At 39.7% G+C, this 13,408-nt stretch overlaps 1 protein-coding gene across 6 annotated transcripts in view; it reads right to left on the reverse strand.

The window, feature by feature from the left end:
* Window positions 1-13,408, reverse strand: part of TTBK2 (tau tubulin kinase 2) — a 166,633-nt gene that overhangs the window by 83,813 nt on the left and 69,412 nt on the right. The window lies entirely within an intron of this gene.

A 13,408-nucleotide genomic window follows, 5' to 3' on the forward strand; every position in this document is an offset into this window, starting at 1 on the left:
AAGAATTAAGAGGTCATTTCAGATCAACTTGCCCAGACATGATACATCTGAAAGCACAGAAGAGCAGTAAATAAGAACTATGTTAGGAATATAAACCCTGAATTTTAGATATGGTCTGCCATTCACCATTATAGACTCAGTGAGTCCCTTCATCTTTCTGGGCCTTATTGATTTGGATTTGCTCAGTGGTTTTCAACCTGAGTTCCACATGTGAAATCCAAGGAGCTGCTAGTGGCTAGAATGCAGAGGGAAGCAGAGGTGAAACAGACAGAGGCTAAGGTCCTGCCCCTGATTCAGCAAAAGCAAACAAAGGTGCTAAAAGAGGATCAGGACTGGTGGATTCCAGGGCCAGAAGAGGGAATCAGGCTGGAGAACAGTAAATGAAGGGAAGGAGAACAGAATGAGACGATGCTGGAGAATCAGGAAGGCACCAAATCCACAAGGGTCTTGGACTCCATGATAAGGAATCTGAACCATATGTATAAGTCAATATTTTCCAACCCTGGCTGCTTATCAAAATCATCTGGGAAACTTTTTGAAAACTCCTGAACTTTATACCGATTCAGAATCTGTGGCGGAAGATCCAGGATATGAGCTTTCAAAAGTTCTCTAAATGACCCAAAATCAGATAGGCCATGGATGATTTTGAAATATCCAGGTATTTGGAAACTACTGCTGTGTAGTGAGAAGCATCTAAAAGATAAACACTTAAAACACTCCATTTTAGAACATCACTATGGTAGCAATGAGGAAGATCGACTACAAAGAGGTCAAATATGGAGGCAGAATGGTCACTCTGCTAACAGTGACAATATCTCAAGAGAGAGAATAAGGGTTTGAACCTTTTTTTAATCTTATGTATTATAGATAGATTAAAAAATAGGATAAATCTGAGAGATACTAAAGATATAGTTTTTGACTAGAAATTGGCACAAGTAAAAGTTGTACCAAAATAAGAGAATACAGTAGGTTGCATAGATTTTAAGGGATATCAGAATGTTGAGTTTGGGGCTTCCCTGGTGGTGCAGTGGTTGAGAGTCTGCCTGCCGATGCAGGGGACATGGATTCGTGCTCCGGTCCGGGAAGATCCCACATGCTGCGGAGCGGCTGGGCCCGTGAGCCATGGCCGCTGAGCCTAGGCGTCCGGAGCCTGTGCTCCGCAATGGGAGAGGCCACAACAGTGAGAGGCCCGTGTACCAAAAAAAAAAGAATGTTGAGTTTGAGGACTACCAGTTAAATTCAGTAGACAATTGTAATTTCAAGCCTGGTGCTGAGACAAAAAGCTGAACTCCAGAAATACACTGGGGAAGGATTGGTTCATGGAATGCAGGTGGAACTACAAACATAAATGGAAGATTTCTAAGTTGAAAGAATAAATAATGAGAAGAAAAGAAACTGAAGAACAGGGCTTCCCTGGTGGCGTGGTGGTTGAGAGTCCGCCTGCCGATGCAGGGGACACGGGTTCGTGCACCGGTCCAGGAGGATCCTACATGCGGCGGAGCGGCTGGGCCCGTGAGCCATGGCCGCTGAGCCTGCGCGTCTGGAGCCTGTGCTCCGCAATGGGAGAGGCCACATTTAAAGCATGAGCAGAAATAAAAGAGCCCATGAAGGAAACAGAGTAACAGCCTGAGAGCAAACTATGAGAAATGGATATAGATCACAGAATCCAAAGGAGAAGAGCATTTTAAGGTAGAAGTGGCCACTGACAAATACTATAGAAAGGATGAGAAGTGGTCATTAATATAAAAAATTAGGAAGTCACTAATGAGTAGAAAGGGCAGAATCTACTCTATAATGGATTAAAGAGTAAATGGAGGGGGGAGCGAGAAGACGGCGGAAGAGTAAGACGCGGGGATCACCTTCCTCCCCACAGATACATCAGAAATACATCTACACGTGGAACTGCTCCTACAGAACACCCACCGAACGCTGGCAGAAGACCTCAGACCTCCCAAAAGGCAAGAAAGTCCCCACGTACCTGGGTAGGGCAAAAGTAAAAAGAATAAACAGAGACAAAGAACAGGGACGGGACCTGCACCAGTAGGAGGGAGCCGTGAAGGAGGAAAGGTTCCCACACACTAGAAGCCCCTTCGCGGGCGGAGACTGCGGGTGGCAGAGGGGGAAGCTCCGGAGCCGCGGAGGAGAGCGCAGCAACAGGGTGCGGAGGGCAAAGCGGCGAGATTCCGCAGAGGATCGGTGCCGATCAGCACTCACCAGCCCGAGAGCTTTGTCTGCTCAGCCGCGGGGCTGGGAACTGAGCCTCGGGCGGATCCCAGGGAAAGGTCTGGAGTTGGCAGAGTGAAAACAGCCTGAAGGGGTTAGTGCACCACGGCTGGCCGGGAGGGAGTCCGGTTGAAGTCTGGAGCTGCTGAAGAGGCAAGAGACCTTTTCTTCCCTCTTTACCTCCTGCTGCGCGAGGAGAGGGGTTTAAGCGCGCCGCTTAAAGGAGCTCCAGAAACGGGCGCGGAGCTGCCGAAGAGACAAGAGACTTTTTCTTGCCTCTTCGCTTCCTGGGGCGCGAGGAAAGGGGATTAAGGGCACCGCATAAAGGAGCTCCAGAAACGGGCGCGAGTTGCGGCTGTCGGCGCAGACAGCAGAGACGGGTGTGGGACGCTAGGGTTGCTACTGCCGCCACCAAGAGGCCTGTGTGCGAGCACAGGTCACTCTCCACACTGGCCCTCCCGGGAGCCTGTGCAGCCCGCCACTGCCAGGGTCCCAGGATCCAGGGACTGCTTCCCCGGGAAAACGCACGGTGCGCCTCGGGCTGGTGCAGCGTCACGCCGGCCTCTGCCGCCGCGGACTCGCCCCACATCCGTGCCCGCCCCCCCACCCGCCTGAGTGAGCCAGAGACCACGAATCAGCTGCTCCGTTAACCCCGCCCTGTCAGAGCGAAGGGCAGACGCCCTCGGACGACCTACGCACAGAGTCGGGGCCAAGTCCAAAGTTGAACCCCAGGAGCTGTGCGAACAAAGAGAGGGGGAGGTCTCTCCCAGCAGCCTCAGAAGCAGCGGGTTAAAGCTCCACAGTCAACTTGAAATGCTCTGCATCTGTGGAAAACCTGAATAGACAGCGAAATATCCCAGGTTGAGGAGGTGGACTTTGGGAGCAAGATATACTATTATTTTCCCCTTTTTTCTTTTTGTGAGTGTGTATGTGAGTGCTGCTGTGTGAGATTTTGTTTGTATAGCTTTATTTGCACCATTTGTCCTAGGGTTAGACCGACCCGTTTTTTTTTGTTTTTGTTTTTTTTTCTTTAATAGAAATTGTTCTTCTTAATAATTTTTTATTTTAATAACTGAATTTTACCCTACTTTATTTTGTCTTCTCCCCTTTCTTTTTTCCTTTCTTCCCTCCTTTCTTTCCTATTTCCCTCCTTCCTTCCTTTATTCCCTCCTTCCTTCCTCACTTCCTTTCTTCCTCCCTCCCTTCCTTTCTTTATTCCCTCCTTCCTTCCTCCCTTTCTTCCTCCCTCCCTTCCTTTCTTCCTTCCTTCCCTCCCTCCCTCCTTCCTTCCTTCCTTTCTTGCCTTTCTATTTTTTTCTCCCTTTTATTTTGAGCCGTGTGGATTAAAGGCTCTTGGCACTCCAGCCAGGTGTCAAGGCTGTGTCTCTGAGGTGGGAGAACTAACCTCAGGACACTGGTCCACAAGAGACCTCTCAGCTCCACGTAATATCAAACGGCGAAAATCTCCCAGAGACCTCCATCTCAACACCAAGACCCAGCTTCACTCAAGGACCAGCAACGAACAGTGCTGGACACCCTATACCCAACAAAGAGCAAGACAGGTCTACAGCCCCATCCATTAGCAGAGAGGCTGCCTAGAATCACAGTAAGGCTACTGACATCCCCATACACGCCCCCAGACGTGGACCTGCCCACCAGGGAGATGGGATCCAGCCTCATTCACCAGGACAGAGGCACTAGTCCCCCCAACCAGGAAACCTGCTCAACCCACTGAACCAACCTCAGCCACTGGGGACAGCCACCAAAAACAACGGGAACTACGAACCTGCAGCCTGCAAAAGGGAGACCCCAAACACAGTAAGATAAGCAAAATGAGAAGACAGAAAAACACACAGCAGATGAAGGAACAAGATAAACACACACCAGACCTAACAAATGAAGAGGTAATAGCCAGTCTACCTGAAAGAGAATTCAGAATAATGATAGTAAAGATGATTCAAAATCTTGGAAATAGAATAGACAAAGTACAAGAAACAGTTAACAAGGACCTAGAAGAAATAAAGAGGAAGCAAGTAACGATGAGGAACACAATAAATGAAATGAAAAATACTCTAGATGGGATCAGTAACAGAATAACTGAGGCAGAAGGACGGATAAGTGACCTGGAAGATAACATAGGGGAAATAACTACTGCAGAGCAGAAGAAAGAAAAAAGAATGAAAAGAACTGAGGACAGTCTCAGAGATCTCTGGGACAACGTTAAACGCACCAACATTTGAATCATAGGGGTCCCAGAAGAAGAAGAGAAAAAGAAAGGGACTGAGAAAATATTTGAAGAGATTATAGTTGAAAACTTCCCTAATATAGGAAAGGAAATAGTCAATCAAGTCCAGGAAGCACAGAGAGTCCCATACAGGATAAACCCAAGGATAAACACACCAAGACACATAATAATCAAATTGTCAAAAATTAAATACAAAGAAAACATATTAAAAGCAGCAAGGGAAAAACAACAAATAACACACAAGGGAATCCCCATAAGGTTAACATCTGATCTTTCAGCAGAAACTCTACAAGCCAGAAGGGAGTGGCAGGACATATTTAAAGTGATGAAGGAAAAAAACCTACAACCAAGATTACTCTACCCAGCAAGGATCTCATTCAGATTTGATGGAGAAATTAAAACCTTTACAGACAAGCAAAAGCTGAGAGAGTTCAGCACCACCAAACCAGCTTTACAGCAAATGCTAAAGGAACTTCTCTAAGCAAGAAACATAAGAGAAGGAAAAGACCTACAAGAACAACCCGAAACAATTAAGTAAACGGTAATAGGAACGCACATATCAATAATTACCTTAAATGTAAATGGATTAAATGCTCCCACCAAAAGACACAGACTGGCTGAATGGATACAAAAACAGGACCCATATATATGCTGTCTACAAGAGACCCACTTCAGACCTAGGGACACTTACCGGCTGAAAGTGAGGGGATGGAAAAAGATATTCCATGCAAATGGAAATCAGAAGAAAGCTGGAGTAGCAATTCTCATATCAGACAAAATAGACTTTAAAATAAAAACTATTACAAGAGACAAAGAAGGACACTACATAATGATCGATCCATGAAGAAGATATAACAATTGTAAACATTTATGCACCCAACATAGGAGCACCTCAATACCTAAGGCAAATACTAACAGCCACAAAAGGGGGAATTGACAGTAACACAATCATAGTAGGGGACTTTAACACCCCACTGTCACCAATGGACAGATCATCCAAAATGAAAATAAATAAGGAAACATAAGCTTTAAATGATACATTATACAAGATGGATTTACTTGATATTTATAGGACATTCCATCCCAAAACAACAGAATACACATTTTTCTCAAGTGCCCATGGAGCATTCTCCAGGATACATCATATCTTGGGTCATAAATCTAGCCTTGGCAAATTTAAGAAAATTGAAATCGTATCAAGTATCTTTTCTGACCACAACGCTATGAGACTAGATATCAACTACAGGAAAAGATCTGTAAAAAATACAAACACATGAAGGCTAAACAATATACTACTTAATAACGAAGTGATCACTGAAGAAATCAAAGAGGAAATCAAAAAGTACTTAGAAACAAATGACAATGGAGACACGACGACTCAAAACCTATGGGATACAGCAAAAGCAGTTCTAAGAGGGAAGTTTATAGCAATACAATCATACCTTAAGAAACAGGAAGCATCTCGAATAAACAACCTAACTTTGCACCTAAAGCAATTAGAGAAGGAAGAACAAAAAACCCCAAATTTAGCAGAAGGAAAGAAATCATAAAGATCAGATCAGAAATAAATGAAAAAGAAATGAAGGAAACAATAGCAAAGATCAATAAAAGTAAAAGCTGGTTCTTTGAGAAGATAAATAAAATTGATAAACCATTAGCCAGACTCATCAAGAATAAAAGGGAGAAGACTCAAATCAATACAATTAGAAATGAAAAAGGAGATGTAACAACTGACTCTGCAGAAATACAAAAGATTATTAGAGATTACTACAAGCAACTCTATGCCAATAAAATGGACAACCTGGAAGAAATGGACAAATTCTTAGAAATGCACAACCTGCCAAGACTGAACCAGGAAGAAATAGAAAATATGAACAGACCAATCACAAGCACTGAAATTGAAACTGTGATTCAAAATCTTCCAACAAACAAAAGCCCAGGACCAGATGGCTTCACAGGCGAATTCTATCAAACATTTAGAGAAGAGCTAACACCTATCCTTCTCAAACCTTTCCAAAAGATAGTAGAGGGAGGAACACTCCCAAACTCATTCTATGAGGCCACCATCACCCTGATACCAAAACCAGACAAAGACGTCACAAAGAAACAAAACTACAGGCCAATATCACTGATGAACACAGATGCAAAAATCCTCAACAAAATACTAGCAAACAGAATCCAACAGCACATTAAAAGGATCATACACCATGATCAAGTGGGGTTTATTCCAGGAATGCAAGGATTCTTCAATATACGCAAATCAATCAACGTGATACACCATATCAACAAACTGAAGGAGAAAAACCATATGATCATCTCAATAGATGCAGAGAAAGCTTTTGACAAAATTCAACACCCATTTATGATAAAAACCCTGCAGAAAGTAGGCATAGAGGGAACTTTCCTCAATATAATAAAGGCCATATATGACAAACCCACAGCCAGCATCGTTCTCAATGGTGAAAAACTGAAACCATTTCCACTAAGATCAGGAACAAGACAAGGTTGCCCACTCTCACCACTCTTATTCAACATAGTTTTGGAAGTTCTAGCCACAGCAATCAGAGAAAATAAAGAAATAAAAGGAATCCAAATAGGAAAAGAAGAAGTAAAGCTGTCACTGTTTGCAGATGACATGATACTATACATAGAGAATACTAAGGATGCTACCAGAAAACTACTAGAACTAATCAATGAATTTGGTAAAGTAGCAGGATACAAAATGCACAGAAATCTCTGGCATTCTTATACACTAACGATGAAAAATCCGAGAGGGAAATTAAGAAAACACTCCCATTTACCATTGCAACAAAAAGAATAAAATATCTAGGAATAAACCTACCTAAGGAGACAAAAGACTTGTATGCAGAAAACTATAAGACACTGATGAAAGAAATTAAAGATGATACAAATAGGTGGAGAAATATACCATGTTCTTGGATTGGAAGAATCAACATTGTGAAAATGACTCTATTACCCAAAGCAATCTACAAATTCAATGCAATCCCTATCAAATTACCAATGGCAATTTTTATAGAACTACAACAAAAAATTTCACAATTTGTACGGAAACACAAAAGACCCCGAATAGCCAAAGCAATCTTGAGAACGAAAAATGGAGCTGGAGGAATCAGGCTCCCTGACTTCAGACTATACTACAAGGCCACAGTCATCAAGACAGTATGGTACTGGCACAAAAACAGAAATATAGATCAATGGAACAGGATAGAAAGCCCAGAGATAAACCCACACACATATGGTCACCTTATCTTTGATAAAGGAGGGAAGGATATACAGTGGAGAAAAGACAGCCTCTTCAGTAAGTGGTGCTGGGAAAACTGGACAGCTACCTGTAGAAGTATGAAATTAGAACACTCCCTAACACCACACACAAAAATAAACTCAAAATGGGTTAAAGACCTAAATGTAAGGCCAGACACTATCAAACTCTTAGAGGAAAACATAGGCAGAACACTCTATGACATAAACCACAGCAAGATCCTTTTTGACCCATCTCCTAGAGAAATGGAAATAAAAACAAAAATAAACAAATGGGATCTAATGAAACTTAAAAGCTTTTGCACAGCAAAGGATACCATAAACAAGACTAAAAGACAACCCTCAGAATGGGAGAAAATATTTGCAAATGAAGCAACTGACAAAGGATTAATATCCAAAATTTATAAGCAACTTATGCAGTTCAATAACAAAAAAACAAACAACCCAATCCAAAAATGGGCAGAAGAACTAAATAGACATTTCTCCAAAGAAGATATACAGATCGCCAACAAACACATGAAAGAATGCTCAACATCATTAATCATTAGAGAAATGCAAATCAAAACTAAAATGAGAAACCACCTAACACCGGTCAGATTGGCCATCATCAAAAACTCTAGAAACAATAAATGCTGGAGAGGGTGTGGAGAAAAGGGAACTCTCTTGCACTGCTGGTGGGAATGTAAATTGATACAGCCACTATGGAGAACAGTATGGAGGTTCCTTAAAAAACTACAAATAGAACTACCATATGACCCCACAATCCCACTACTAGGCATATACCCTGAGAAAACCATAATTCAAAAAGAGTCATGTACCAAAATGTTTATTGCAGCTCTATTTACGATAGCCAGGACATGGAAGCAACCTAAGTGCCCATCAACAGATGAATGGATAAAGAAGATGTGGCACATATATACAATGGAATATTACTCAGCCATAAAAAGAAATGAAACTGAGTTATTTGTAATGAGGTGGATAGACCCGGAGTCTGTCATACAGAGTGAAGTAAGTCAGAAGGAGAAAAACAAATACTGTATGCTAACACATATATATGGAATCTAAGGAAAAAAAAATGTCATGAAGAGATTAGTGGCAGGACTAGAATAAAACACAGACCTACTAGAGCATGGACTTGAGGATATGGGGAGGGGGAAGGGTAAGCTGTGACGATGTGAGAGAGTGGCAGGGACATATACACACTACCAAAAGTAAATTAGATAGCTAGTGGGAAGCTGCCGCATAGCACAGGGAGTTCACCTCTGTGCTTTGTGACCACCTAGAGGGGTGGGATAGGGAGGGTGGGAGGGAGGGTGACGCAAGAGGGAAGAGATATGGAAACATATATACATGTATAACTGATTCACTTTGTTGTAAAGGAGAAACTAACACACTATTGTAAAACAGTTATACTCAAATAAAGATGTTTAAAAAAAAAAAAAGAGTAAATGGAACATGAGACAATGAGGGCAATCTTTGTGAATAAGCTTGCCTAAAATGAGAGGAAGTCACAGACCAAGAGCTAGAATGACAAATTTTGATAGACTGTTAAGAAATACATCCCAACAATCAAAAAGAATTAGTCCACTGACTGATTTAAAATATAAATACAATCCAGATTTAATTTAGTTAATAATTCCACACTTCTCTTTTGCATCTAGCTTATCACATTGTTCTCTCATTCTCTGTGCTTTTGTTGAAAAGGGCCGTAACTAGCAAGAACAGGTGCAATGTGAACAATAATTCACAATGTGTACAATGTATGTACATCACTTTACATATATTTTACATATGTTTGCAAAACTAAGTCATCTAATAAATTGTAGTAATAATGAAAGGATTAAAATGACCACCAATTGGTAACTTACTCTTTTCCTCAGCTTCATAGAAACAATTAAAAAATCATTTTAAAGTATTTTCTTATTATCCATTCCTCAATATTCCACCTTCTTATCATGTAACATTTAAACGCAGCATTTCTATTACAAAGACGTTTAAATCATCTAATAACAAAAGGCCATATGAAATTTAACTCCTCTAGGAAGGCCCTTTTAAAAATATCTTTATGATAAGTCATGTCAGAATACTATTTATCTCTTGATACTAAAACCACCCTACTTTTAAAACAATAAAAATCAAATAAACTAGACCCTTTATTGGGTAACCAAAACACAAAGTCAGTAGCAAATTTTCTAGGATTCCCTGGTACATCTTCACTGCTTTAGGTAAGAGCTTAATGAGTTCTTATCTCATACATTATAACATAGTACACTACTGATCTTATATTTTAGATATATGCAATTAATGAAACTACTTAATAAAGTTAGTTCAATAAATATGTACAAAATTTTGGAAGTACGGAGAAACTACAATTTAACTGAAACAGTAACTCTTCACCACCACTTAGAGCAATTATTAAAATAACTTTTATGATAACTAGTACAAACTGAGGTATCACTCCATGAGTACAGGGACCATGTCTGTCTGTTCTGTTACCTACCCCACAGTACCTGGCAAAGAGTGAAACACCTGACTGATATTTGTGAATGAACAAATTAATAGAAATAACAATAACTAATAAAGCATGCAAAATAGGAAGCATACTATGCTAGGCATTATATTAATGCTTTACATGTACTTAATCCTCACAACTTAATAGCATAAGTATTATTATTTTCCCTGTTTTTCCAATGTGAAAATGGCGGCTTAGTGAGGCTAAGTACTTTGTTCAAGACCCCACAGCTGGAAAATGATGGAGCAGTTTGATTCTAGAGCCTTTGTTCTTATCCATTATGCCAGAAACAATTGAAACAGATTTTAAAGTCAAGTAACATCTTGTAAATAAATATTAAAACTAAAAGATAAATAAAGACTATGACAAAACACAGACAAGAGGACCTACTATGTGCCAAAAACTAAAGTAGGCACTAGGAATACAAGATAAATTAAGTAAGACCCATGCCCTCAAGGGATTCGCAGCCCAGATATATAAACAAAAAATTGTAATACAGTATGATGAGCTCTACATTATAGACAAATTGCTGTGGACACACAGAAGATGTGAAAATTTTGTTTATGAGCTTTTTCATGAGAGTTAAATCACTAAATTTTAAATATATGAGAAGAGTATTCTAAGAGAACACAAAGTGTGAAGGATTCAAGCATAGGTGAAAGATAATTAATAGAGTTAACAAGGCTAGAGGCCTGGATAATTGTTAACACGTAGGCTCAGGTGGGGGGCATGCCGAGACAAGAAAAGTACACTAAAGTCTTATATGCCACATAAAGGAATTCAGATTTGACTCATTATTAGATAATGGGTGACAGTTGGGGATGGGAGGAGGTAGTTCAAAGGTTTTCAAGCATGAGAGCTACATGATTTGGCCTGTGTTTTGGAAAGGTAATGCTGTTCACCATTAGATGCTGATTTATGTAAGAGATTAAGGCAGGGAGATCAATTAGGAGGTTAAAACAACAGAGGAGGTAAAAGATAAGGAAGGTTCAAATTAAAGCACTGGGAGTGAGAATTAAGCTTTCAAGTTAAGATTTAAGAGACAGAATAGACAGATTATGGAAGAGAAGAAAGTGAAGGAAGACTTTTAGCTTAAGCTAAGTGGACAAGGTAAACTGCATTAGTATAAACCAAAACAAAAGTGCGAGAGAGGATAATGATTTCTGGTTTGGGGATTTTGCACTGATTTATCTATAGGAAATGCAAGTTGTGTTAGAAATTTAGGGGTAGAGTTTAACAGAGGTCAACTATATAAAGTAATCTGTGTATTGTCAACGGAGTTGACTGCCCAAAGAAGATGGATAGTTTGAGAGAATCGAGTCAACGCCAGAACACCAACACGTCAGGGAAGGGAAAAGGAAATGGTGAAGGAGACTGAGAAGGAAATCTATTCAGATTTTCTATTTCTACATGAGTCAGTTTCAACAGTTTAGGTCTCTAGGAATTTGTCCATTTCATGTAAATTTTAAAAATTTTCTGTCATGTAGTCCATAGCATTCCCTTATTATAATACATTTTATATTTCTGTAAGGTCAGCAGAAATGTCCCCTCTTCCATTCCTGATTTTAGTAATTTGTCTTCTTTTTTCTTCTTGGTCTATCTAGCTAAAGGTCTGTCAATTTTGTTCATTTTTTTTTAAGAACCAATTTTTGGTTTTGTGAGTTTTTCCCCATTGTTTTTCTGTTTTCACTTTTATTAATTTCCACTGTAATCTTTATTATTTCCTTCCTTCTGCTTGCTTTAGGTTTAATTTGCTCTTCTTTTTCTAGTGTTATAAGGTGGTAGGTTAGGTTATTTACTGAAGATCTTTCTGGCCTCATAATGTAGGTGTCTACTGCTATAAATTTCCTTCTAAGTACTGCTTAAGCTGTACCCCATAACTTTTGGTACCTTGTGATGATTAAGTTTTAAATAAGGAATCAGTAGAAAATCACTTTTGAATCTTAGAAGGTAGGGTGCCATATATGATGGCATATATGATGGCATATATGATGCAGGACAACCTATTATTTTTCTCTGAAGGAGACACAATATTGCTGTAAAGAAAAAAAGTTGGCTTTGAATTAGATTTCAACTCTGCCACTTAGTAATTATGGGACCTTGAGCAAGTCTTGGTTTCCTCAGCAGAGCTATTGAAAAAAATTAAATGAGATAATATATTTATAAATCATTTTCTTGATTAACTATTCAGTGTTCATTCCTCCATACTAACAGCACCCAAATTTCCCTTGGGGAACGATCTTCCTCAATTGTATATCCACTGTCTCAATGAGTCTGATTCACTCTCAGGCAAGGCTGGGTATTAATTGCTCTAAGCCAATCAGAATAATCTAGAAACTGAGATCACTCTGATGATGAAAAGAAAACTAGATATTCAAGACTTAAGATAATCAATGCATGATATTACTCTAACAAGTATAATCGTTTCAGGGATGTTCTAATCAGAGCAAAACTCAATACCTTCATATAATTATGAGAAGTGATGTTATACTTAAAGAGAAAGAATATAGTCCCCTTCCAGTTGCTATGGGCAATCGTCTCTCAATTGTGAAAGAAACCAACAAGAAGATAAAGTTCACAACATGGAAAAGATAATCGCAGGAAAAAAGAGCACTGAATGGACAGCCACATACAAAAGAAAAGTAGACCCTATCTTATACCATATACAAAAATCAACTATCAAACATCAACAATCAACAATCCATCAAAATGGATTAAAGACTTGACCATAAGACCTGAAACCATAAAACTCATGGAAAAAAACACAAGGGGTAAGTTCCTTGACATCAGCCTTGGCAATGATTTTTTTGGACTTGACAACAAGGGCAAAGATGACAAATGCAAAAATAAACAAGTGGGATTACACTAAATCAAAAAGTTTCTGCACAGCAAAGGAAACCATCAAAATATAACTAAAGCATATCCCACCTCTGAATCTTTCAGCTTGGTGTGTAGGAAAAGTGCATGTGCTCAAGACTGCTTGAGTTAAATATCAGCTTTTTCACTTGCTAGTTTGTTACTTAACCTCTACAAGCCACATGAAGAGTAAGATAGCACTTGCCTCAAAGAGTTTCTGCACAAGTGAAATCAGCTAAAGTATGTCTAATCCTTAATATACTGTCTGGTACATAATAAATGCTCAATATATG

The sequence above is a fragment of the Kogia breviceps genome, chromosome 3, assembly GCF_026419965.1.
Source record: "Kogia breviceps isolate mKogBre1 chromosome 3, mKogBre1 haplotype 1, whole genome shotgun sequence".
Classification (NCBI taxonomy): Eukaryota; Metazoa; Chordata; class Mammalia; order Artiodactyla; family Physeteridae; genus Kogia; species Kogia breviceps.